We start from the raw sequence: 10961 nt of genomic DNA, 5'->3' as shown, positions 1-10961 counted from the left end.
CAATATCGCGCAAATGGTTCTCAAAACTGTCACTGTATATGATAATGTCATCCATATACACGAAGCACAGCCTCCCCAGAAGACCTGCCAGGATAACATCAGCGGTTCTCTGCCAGACAGCAGGGCTGTTGGCCAGACCCATCGGCATTCTTTTCCATTCATAGTGCCCTGAGGGCGTGTTGAATGCCGTTTTCTCGGCATCTGCCGGATCCATTGCTATCTGCCAGAATCCCGCCGCCATGTCCACTACCGTGAAGTACCTGGCAGAGCCCAGCTGAGAAAGCGTCTCCTGTATATTGGGGATGGGGTATGGATCGATGCGAGTTACGGCATTTAGTTTGCGGTAGTCCACTACCAATCGATACGAGCCATCTCGCTTTTCCACCAATAGTGCTGGTGCTCCCCAGGGTGACTTTGAGTGTTCGACAATGCCGCGATCAATCAGGTCCTGCACCTGCCGCTCCATCTCCTCACGTTGGGAGTAAGGAATCCTGTACGCACGCTGGTAAACGGGCGATGAAGTGCCGGTTTCTATCCTGTGCTTTATAACGCCACAGCAGCCCAAATCCAGGTTGGACGCGGCGAATACCTCCGAGTAGTCGTTCAGCAAACCAGCCAGAGCCTCCCTCTCCCTGGATTTTACGTGAGAAAGATCGAACGACACCTTTGAAGCAGCCGAAGGACTAGCATGCTCTACAGTTGCGAGTACCGTATCGGTGGGCTCAGGTTGCTCTATCGCAGAGGTGAAGAAAGCCAATGTTTTGTTCTTGGGAAGGCTCAGTGGCTGCTGGCTACAGTTAACCACCCGTAGGGGCACTCTGTGGGCGTCATTAACTGTCCCGAGGCACGCGGCTGCCTTCAGGCCATTGCTGAGAGAGTCGACCGGCTCAAGCACTCCCACGGCGCCGCTCTCTACATCTGAAGGCACAAACGCGTACAAAATGTGCTCCGACCAAGGAAGGACGACCGCCTCCTCGACCAGCCGGACGGCAACCCGCGAATATACCTTCTCCAATGATCCCACTGTTTGACGGGTGTCAATATCGGTAATGCGAATCTCAGCCCCTCTCCTGTTCAAAAACGGAACTTTTGAGCCGGCCGCATTAACCTCTTCCTCAGAGAATGAGACTACTACCTTCCCTTTTCTCAAAAAATCCTGCCCTAATATACCTGACACTCCGTTTACCAGAGACACCGTGTCCGGGCATACGTAGCAGGGGTGCTCCAATGCAATTCCGCCGAGAGAGAAGTGTAACCGGTAGAGTCCACTTATGCCAAGAGGATCCCCCGTTATGCCTACAAATTTGGTTGCCATACCACCAGACGCTTCCAACACCTCGCGGTCCCCCTTCCTTCGAAGCGTGTTAAAACTGCTCTCCTTAAGCAATGTCACCTTTGACCCCGTATCTATCAACAATTCCATGCAACAACCATTTAACTTGCAACGCACAACAGAGCATGCCTCGTCGGCCACACAAACTACCACCACCTCATCATCCACTGCTCCCTCCCCACGCTCCTCAGGCTGGGGAGGACTAACTAGTTTTTTGTCTCGGTATCTGGAGCCCCGCTGTAGGCTTGCTTAGGGCGTGTCTCGCCTGTTTCTCTTTGTGGCTCCCCACGGCGCACGTTTTGGCAGAACCTGGCGATGTGTCCGCGACCCTGGCAAGCGAAGCATACGATTTCTTCAAAATCTCGCATACCGCGCCTGTAGCTTTGTGGCGGTCTCCGGTTTCCAGCGAATGGGCGCTGTTGAGCGCGCGCTTCAACCTGGCGTTCTACCTGCTGAGATAGCAGCTGTTCCAAGTGATCTAACCGCTCTGTCAAGAGAGCAACCTCAGGGTTGAGCACCGCTCTCTCTATGACGCGTACTCTCGCTGCGGCTGTCGTTAACGCCTCATTTCGTTCCTCATCCAATGCGGCCTCCACGGCTTGGTCGAAATTGCTCGGCTTGCGCGAGAGCACGAACCGGCGCACGGGGTCTTGCAGACCAGCCACGAACAAAGCGGTCATTTCCTCTTTAAGTAGATCCTCCGCGTATTTCTTCCTTAGCTGGTCTCCTTCCTCCTCCCTGCTTAACGTATCGTGTGCTAGGCGCTGAAGCCGCGACGCAAATGTTCGCACGTCCTCCCCTACCATCTGTCCGGCGTCACGGAACCTCTGTACCCGCACGTGACGTGGTTCAGTGTCGAAATGCTCAAACGCGAGCTTCTTAAATTCCGCAAATGATTTTGTGGATTTTACTTTTTCGTCTCGCCATGCAAAATCATGAGCAGCTCCTGCCATCTTACACCTCGCCATTCCCAGCATTTGAGCATCGGACCATCCCCCCATTTTCCCAATCTCTTCTAGCATGGAAAAGAAATCGCAGATTGGAACCCCTGTCTTATCTCCCGTAAACGTCGGAATGACGCTTCCTAATGCCAGCATGCTTGCTCCAAGCGACGGCTGTGGAGTGGGAGCTCCCTCAGATAAAGACATTTTTTTTTCAAGCCCTCCGGTGCCTCAAGCCTCTCAAATGGGGGTAAAAGTCCCACAATCAGTCCCGTGATTCCCTTTTGATTACAATTTTGAAGTCATGAATGTCGCAGCATTCAGAGGACATTTGCTTTTGAGACCCCACTTCTGACACCAGTGTGATGACCCCCATAATGCGCAGGTCCACACGGGACGGAGAGGCAAAGAGACACCGTATGGCTCAGTTTAAACAAACAGGTATATTCAATAATTACACATGATTAAGATTATACATCAGAGGCTGGGGCGTCCGAGCTTACGTGCCGACGACTTCATGGGGGCGATGGAGTGGCTCCGGAGTTGGGCTCGAGCGGTTGCTGGCAGAAGCTGCACGCCGACGGGCTTCGGCGCTGAAGGCCCTCTTGGCGAACGATGTCGTCCTGAGCGTGTATGCAGTAGAATTTCAATAGTCGTCCGTTTCTACGAGGATGGTTCACAAACCCTTCCTCTAGTGTCGTTCGGCTTGGAAGATAAACAGGAGGCGAGCTTGTAGATGATGACAGCAGAGCATAATTTTACAACATACATATACAGAGAGTTAAACTGGAAAAAGCAGAACTGAATTTACAAAAGAACAAACTTTGCACTACTTTACTCATCGACCGGGCAGGTTAGTGCCTAAGTAGCATCACATTACATGCTAAGCATGGAGCCCCAGCTCAGACTGGACTGCATCCGTTTACATGTGCTTTTAAGCACTTGATTAACAAAGGACTAAGGGCGGTCATTTCCAGTGGCCCGCCCAAAGCATCAATTCTCCAATCCAAAATAACATGCGAGATGGGGACAACCCCTTGGGTTGGGCTTAGCCTCGAACCCAGAGTCTGTTAACAATACAAACTAAATAAACAAAAAAACGCCACCACTCTCTCTCAAGTGAGAGTATACACAGGCTCTCTCTTCGGAGCTAATTCACTAGCGCCTGTCTTTCCACATTCTTGGCGAGTACTGCCTGTCCGCCATGACAGGTGTCCGTCACGGCCCTTCTGGGAATGCGCTTTTGTTCACGAGGCACGGCGGGAAGCTGTGGGTGCCTTCCCGGCGATAGCCCACGTCGAAAGGGGAAGGAGGGAAAGAATGTTGTCTTCGCGGTAGCGCATAGCGTCGGCTGTGGTACGGCGCGCTCTGGCCCGCTGACAGCTCCCTTGTCCTGGAATGTGCCCGGGAGGGCCGCACCTGGAACGGCCACGCAAATTGGGGAGGATAAAGCCTGTTTCCCCGCGGCGGCGGCGGCGGGTCCGGTTGTTCTGGTCGTCACTCAAAGAGCATGGCTGGGTAATTGATGATGCCGCTGTCACGGCGGCGGGTCCCTTCGTTCTGGTCGTCACTCAAAGTGCATGGCTGGGTAATTGATGATGCCGCTGTCATCTGGGTCTCCGTCTACGCCGTGCCGTGGAACGCGGAACCTCGCAGCACACAAGGAATGTCACACAGTTGAATACGAAGCCATGCCACTACTACTGCTCGCAATCTTCGGAGAAGACAAAGAGCTGTTGTACAAGCTAACAGAGGTAAAAACTGACAAATGTAGTTTGCATTATTTCCTTGCAGTCGTCGCACGTAATTGCACAATGTGAAGTGTCCCATTAATTTATTCCTCCCAATAACCAAGTCAGCACTGCCTTTTATAACAGTAGTGAAGTGATTGTTTTACCCACGTCTCTAACATTTGTACTGAGATAACAGAAAAATCTGGAAGTTTTATGTCAACCTTGCCCATAAACAAAAATTTATCCTCAAAGCCAGCAGACTTGCTGCGGTGTGTTTTAGCGTGCGACGCAATGGTAACTCATATTAAGTGAAATGGCGTCTGTGTTGAGGACTTAAGGCGACATTTTTCTTTTATTACATGCCATTGACTGATCCTAACGCTAATGCACATGTGAATTGGATTTTTCATATAAGGAGACGGCCAACGACGATGACTTGGGGGATCTGCCAAGCTCTCCTTTCATCTGCGCGAAAGGTAAGATACTGATGACTGACTAAAGAGGCAGTTCATAAAAAAATTGCTGAAAAATGCACTAAATGGTGCTACCTTGTCCGAAATGCAAATCTTTATTATATTAGACAAATGTATGCAATTTATTAAAAGACACTTCCCGCTGATTGAAATGCTTAATGAGTATTGCTGGCTCGATGTGCCTATCATGTATAGGCCAATGCAATCTTCGTCGTTATCCCTTCCTCGTTTTTCACTTATCCTCCTAAACCTAATGGTGATGGACCCACCCCTCTGAGTAAAGAGACTTTACGTGTAACTGAAAGATATAATGAAAACAGAAGGACAAAGCGAATAATAATTCTTCCTTCCAACTCTTTTCCAGGATGGACTTTTCTCACTGCTAATTCATACACAATCTGCGTGGACACCCATCCAGTGCTTCATGCATCGAAGCCAGACGAGGCCTTCAAGCTGCTGTTCTTTGCCCATTTTGCTTTTAACATCCAGTACCAGAAGGAGACGAGCCTGTGCTTGGAATTCACACAGAGGTAAGAACTGAAGCCAATGTTCACTCACTTGTACACTTGCCTGACGTCACAGCACGCCCTGTGCAAATGCATACTGCAGTCTGCCAATCTTCCAAACCCTTATTTAGAAAAGCGGTTACTACGCTGCTAAACTGAGTGTACGCGAAGAAAATGCACTTCAACTGAAAAGCTTTTTGAACAGTGTGCGTGTTCATCGAGAATATCATACTGTCAATGAAGTTTGCTTATACAGGTGAAAGTTGGCATTTCTTCAGTTTGGCATTGAACTAGCACTGGGACGCAATAACGCTAAAGATATTTGGTAGTATGCTGTAGTTTAGGAGCAGCAGCGAAGAAAATTTGCTTTAAGGTAGGGAGTTTTAGCAACATTGTAGTACAAGAAATTAATAATTGATTTACCATTGACTGGCGTAATAACATGCCCTCATTATCCAGTCTCATTTTTGAAAATATGTGTCAAACAGCGAGACGTCATAAAGAAACCTTTTATCTCTATAGTTAACAGTACAGCAGCAGCTTGCGATCACGCCTGTGTGCTGTCTATTAGTTCTGCTGGGAGGCTAATGCAAGAGCATACAGACAAGGATGCATTCTAGTAAAAGTGAAGGTCTGATATCAGGTATTTGGTTTGTTTTGTTATAATAAAGCGCAACACCAGAAACAAAGCAAGTGACAAGCACTCAACTGTATTATAAACGTTAATTTTTTTTAACCTTTGCAGCCTTCTATTTTAAAAAGTGTGAGAAATGCGCCGGTTCTTTCTATTAAGCTGGATTGTACTGCAAAGTGGACATTATGTACCTCATAAGGATGAATAATTAGACGATTAATCAGCTTAAATTAGCTAACAAGTTCTACTATTTCTGCTTTAAAGGGAAGGTTGTATTGCAAAATTTATCTGTCAACATTGAAGGTTAGGCTTATTTTTAAATATTGTTACTCGGCAATGTATTTCGAAGTATCGAAGGAAAGCTTGTTCAATTGGCTGGCCTACTTTACCTAACTATACAATGCCATAACTGCGCATCGTATTCCCGCCGAAATCTAGTTAACTTATACATCATAAAAATACACTAACTGCGCCTATACTTGCTGCATGCGTTCGAAGTGCGAGAAGCGATTTTTCTATGAATATGCAATGGTGGAAAGCTGACTCAACGAGCTTTCATATGTGTATTTTTGTTGGTCGATGTCTGGAATGATACTGCCATTTAGGCGTATTTAAAAACAGCTCATATTCAAAGTTGACGACCATCAATTTTGCAACATAACCTACCTTGCTTCTGAGATGAAAAATAGAAAAGTCAGTCAAAGTTAATTATGTAACTACAGATACATTTGAGGTACCTAATGTCTGCCTTGCTGTACAGTCCAGCTCAGAAGACCACACTGACTTAGCTAAGTATTTAAAACAAATATCTTCAAAAGTGACAAAAATCACCCTGTATATAAAATATCAATCGGAAGGAAAAAAATGTCTCTCCCGCTCTTTTTCTGCCGCATCTCACACACACACACACACTTAAGGTAATGGAATCGGGGTACGGATTTCAGGCTGTTTTTTTTTTTTTGAGAGAGAGAGGGGTGCGTCCTGACATGGCAAACCGTTGTAGCAAGGTAGGCAAAAGAGACCTAACGTTTTATTAAAGCACGTTTCTTCTTGTTTTATCCGTTCAATCCTCCTCATTCATAGGGCCACATGTACTGTAGTGGCTACGAGTTCCTAGGGCGCATAAGCTACGAACGAGTCCGACACTTTTATCATTACCTACTGGATCAAAACCTCACTTGTGGAGATGAAATTCAATCTTAAGTCATTTAATATGTGGTAGTAAAATGAGGTGATCACTGAGAAGCAAGGCGCTTATATGACTTCACTAGCATCCTAGATACTTCTGTTTCCAATGGTACCTGTATGACCGGAAACTCCAACACATGCCTCGTAAACAATGACATTGTAGAAGCATCGTATGCTCGTTCCGCCTAACAGTACCTATGAGTTATGCTGATGTACAGTTTTTGATAAAACTAATCTTGCTGCTTTATCGCTATGAGGAGCTTGAAAAGAAGGTTTGAGCAGCAAAGTGACGCCTCACAAAGCTAGAGTTTTATTTCTGGGAAGGAACAGGTAAGATATTAGTGCTTTTTTTACTTCGCTTTTACCCCTCAGAACGTAGCGGATCATATATGAGACCTGATTTTTTTAACACATCCGCCCTTGTCAGAGTGGTTGTGCAAGTGTTGAACGAATATATTTTTGTCTTTCAACTATAAAAATTAAGTTTTTGTGCCTGGTCGTTAGTGATAGCTCGTGGCTCTTTTTTCAGGGCTATTGCAGGTATTAATCCTGCAAGAGGAACCAAGGTGCAAAAGAATGGCGGGAAGCAGCACTGCCTGTCATCAAGAGTGGATGCACTCGTAACGGCTTTGAAGACTATGACTTTTAGATTTTTGTTTCTGTTGCTTGTGTTGTATAACATTTTATTAAGTTGGGCTCAGAAATAGTTTTAGAGCTATAGAAGACTGCTGATGTGACTTTCGATTTAATAAAGTGTTCATTCATATCAAGCTGCTTGGCTTTTGGTTCTCAGGCAATGCTATACTGATGAAAATCAGTGTGTTGTGCAAACGTTTCATATTTAGATATTCTTAAATTACTACACGCAACTTCCCTCGAGCAACGAATTATGTAATATCACACTTTCATTGGTATAAACGATGCAAAGATCGTATTTGTAATTTAATGAGCCCTTGTGTTTGCACAGAAACCGTATTTTGTGCGGGGAAAAAAATTGGAATAAAAGAACAACGAATAGGAAACAGAACTTTGCAGGAATTTCAAATATATTTTCTGCAAAGCAAAAAGAAAATTGTGTGTAAATTAACAGGGCAGCCAAAAGCAGACAACTAAACTCAATTTGCAGTCACAGATTTTCTGAGCATGATAGAAAAGAAACATTGTAAAATAACAGAATAACTGAAAACAGAAAAGTGAATTTCACACATTTTCTGTACATGACAGAAAAGAAACACTGTAAAATAACAGAATCACTGAAAACAGAAACGTGAATTTCACAGACATTTTACAAGCTTTCAGTAAATAATTAGGAAGAAAAACCTGAAAATCACAGGCTTGCTTCGAACAGAAAATGAAATTTCACAGAAATTTTACAGGGATTTTCGGTAAATGATAAAAAACTAACATTGTAAAATAACCGAAAAACGGAAAACAGAACCGTACAGACATTTTCTGGCAGCTGTCCTGCCAGAAAATGTCTGGTTTTTTTTTTGGAAAAAATTTTTTACAGTGAGCTTTCCATTTGTCTCCTGGTTTACCGACTCGTTGACATGCGTCACACGACTTCACGTACCGCTCAACGTCTTTAAAGCACCCTGTCCAGTAGCACTCCATTAAAAGTCGCTCTTTCGTTTTGTTGATCCCCAAGTGTCCCGACCAGCTGCTCCCATGACACGAGCTCAGAAGGTCAGCCCGGTATTTTTCCGGAATTACTAGCTGATCAAAAGTATTGCCTTTGTGATCTCTGTAGTGCCTTCACTTCACTTCACTTTATTCACCTTAAAGACCCCCTTCAGAGGGTATTACATAAGGGGTGGGTTGATATGTTGATCAACAAGTACAAGTCATTTCTTTTGTGATGACCCCCATAATGCGCAGGTCCACACGGGACGGAGAGGCAAAGAGACACCGTATGGCTCAGTTTAAACAAACAGGTATATTCAATAATTACACATGATGAAGATTATACATCAGAGGCTGGGGCGTCCGAGCTTACGTGCCGACGACTTCATGGGGGCGATGGAGTGGCTCCGGAGTTGGGCTCGAGCGGTTGCTGGCAGAAGCTGCACGCCGTCGGGCTTCGGCGCTGAAGGCCCTCTTGGCGAACGATGTCGTCCTGAGCGTGCTTGCAGTAGAATTTCGATAGTCGTCCGTTTCTTCGAGGATGGTTCACAAACCCTTCCTCTAGTGTCGTTCGGCTTGGAAGATGAACAGGAGGCGAGCTTGTAGATGATGACAGCAGAGCATAATTTTACAACATACATATACAGAGAGCCAAACTGGAAAAAGCAGAACTGAATCTACAAAAGAACAAACTTTGCACCACTTCACTCATCGACCGGGCAGGCCAGTGCCTAAGCAGCATCACATCACATGCCAAGCATGGAGCCCCAGCTCAGACTGAACTGCATCCGTTTACATGCGCTTTTAAGCACTTGATTAACAAAGGACTAAGGGCGGTCATTTCCAGTGGCCCGCCCAAAGCATCAATTCTCCAATCCAAAATAACATGCGAGATGGGGACCACCCCTTGGGCTGGGCTTAGCCTCGACCCCAGAGTCCGTTAACAATACAAACTAAATAAACAACAAAAACGCCACCACTCTCTCTCAAGTGAGAGTATACACAGGCTCTCTCTTCGGAGCTAATTCACTAGCGCCTGTCTTTCCACATTCTTGGCGAGTACTGCCTGTCCGCCATGACAGGTGTCCGTCGCGGCCCTTCTGGGAAGCTGTGGGTGCCTTCCCGGCGATAGCCCACGACAAAGGGGGGGGGGGGGGGGGAGGGAAAGAATGTCGTCTTCGCGGTTTCGCATAGCGTCGGCTGTGGTACGGCGCGCTCTGGCCCGCTGACAGCTCCCCTGTCCTGGAATGCAACCGGAAATTGGGGAGGACAAAGCCTGTTTCCCCGGGGCGGCGGCGGGACCGGTTTTTCCGGTCGTCACTCAAAGAGCATGGCTGGGCAATTGATGATGCCGCTGTCACGGTTCCCCGTCTACGCCGCGCCGTCGAACGTGGATCCTCGTATCACACACGGAATGTCACACTCGCTCACCCTCCAGAAGAATGTTCTCCGAACATTTGAGTCCACGCAGCTCCCCTTGTCTTTCTGAATCGCCTCGCACAGTGCGTCCGACAAAACACTTTTCGCTGCACTCAACACCACTGCACAACACCATATGCCTCCGCTGTCAATACTGGCGTCTCCAGGGGCAGCACTGATCTTCTTTTACAGATAAACATGAAACTCAGCACCCAAGCCTCTCCTTTCTAGTCCAAACTGGACGAAAATAAATTTACCACAGTTACAAAGGAGCTCCCACTTCTAGCACGATCACGGCACAGACAAAAATATAGATAACGAAAGGAAGTAGGGCAGGTTCTGCATGCGCTCCGCATGCTCTCCTGTGAAGGTGTTACTTAATGACAGAAAGGTTTAACTACCAACTCCGATAACTTAACACATAAGCACATAGCAATGTTATGAGCTGTGGCATTACACAATTCTAACCAGTTCAAAACTCCGCTCTGTTTACGCCATTAGTCCGACTTAGCTTTCCGATTTCGCAGCGGATATCGGTCTTCATGAGTCATACTAAGTAAGTCTGTACCCCTTTGTCTGCTTTGGGACTCGCGAGGGCTCATGGCAGGAGCCTCTCCTGGCGTTATCTGCGCGGCAACCTCGCGCGCTTCTTCTTCTAGCAATGCATGAAGTAAATCCGGTGGCATTCCGGCCGTCACCTCGGGCGCCTGCCGAACAAATGCAGGAGAGGGCGTTTCTTGCGAACTATCTGCGCGCTCCGCTTCACTTCTGTCCCCATCAAAATCCGCGCTTTCCCTTTCCTCATTTCGTGAATACTGAACCGGTGCCGACTTGAGGCGATTTGCGTGTATCCTTATCAAACGCCGGTTCACGTCTCGGACTCTGAAATTTACCGGAGAAAGCTTCTCGACAACCTCGCACGGTCCTCTCCACTTCGTCTGGAACTTACGAGCTAGCCCAATCTGCCTTTGGCAGTTTTCAATGTACACGCTGTCCCCCACATCAAACGGCGCGTCTCTAGCACTGCGATCGTGCACCTCCTTCCTGCGCTTCGCCGCTTTCTTTAAGGACTCCTTTGCGATGTCCCTCGCCACTTGCAAGCGCGATTCTA

General features: G+C 46.9%; 1 long non-coding RNA gene across 1 annotated transcript; it reads left to right on the top strand.

Moving 5' to 3' along the window:
* Window positions 1-4463: 4463 nt before the first annotated feature.
* On the top strand, window positions 4464-7415 carry LOC144105083 (uncharacterized). Its single transcript, XR_013308700.1, has 3 exons — window positions 4464-4483; window positions 4845-5010; window positions 7338-7415. It is a non-coding gene; the product is annotated as an uncharacterized LOC144105083 (long non-coding RNA).
* The last annotated feature ends 3546 nt before the right edge of the window (window positions 7416-10961 follow it).

This window comes from Amblyomma americanum, chromosome 9 (assembly GCF_052857255.1).
Source record: "Amblyomma americanum isolate KBUSLIRL-KWMA chromosome 9, ASM5285725v1, whole genome shotgun sequence".
NCBI classification, from domain to species: domain Eukaryota; kingdom Metazoa; phylum Arthropoda; class Arachnida; order Ixodida; family Ixodidae; genus Amblyomma; species Amblyomma americanum.
The sequence above is the reverse complement of the archived record's forward strand: the minus strand, read 5'-3'. Positions and strand labels throughout refer to the sequence as shown.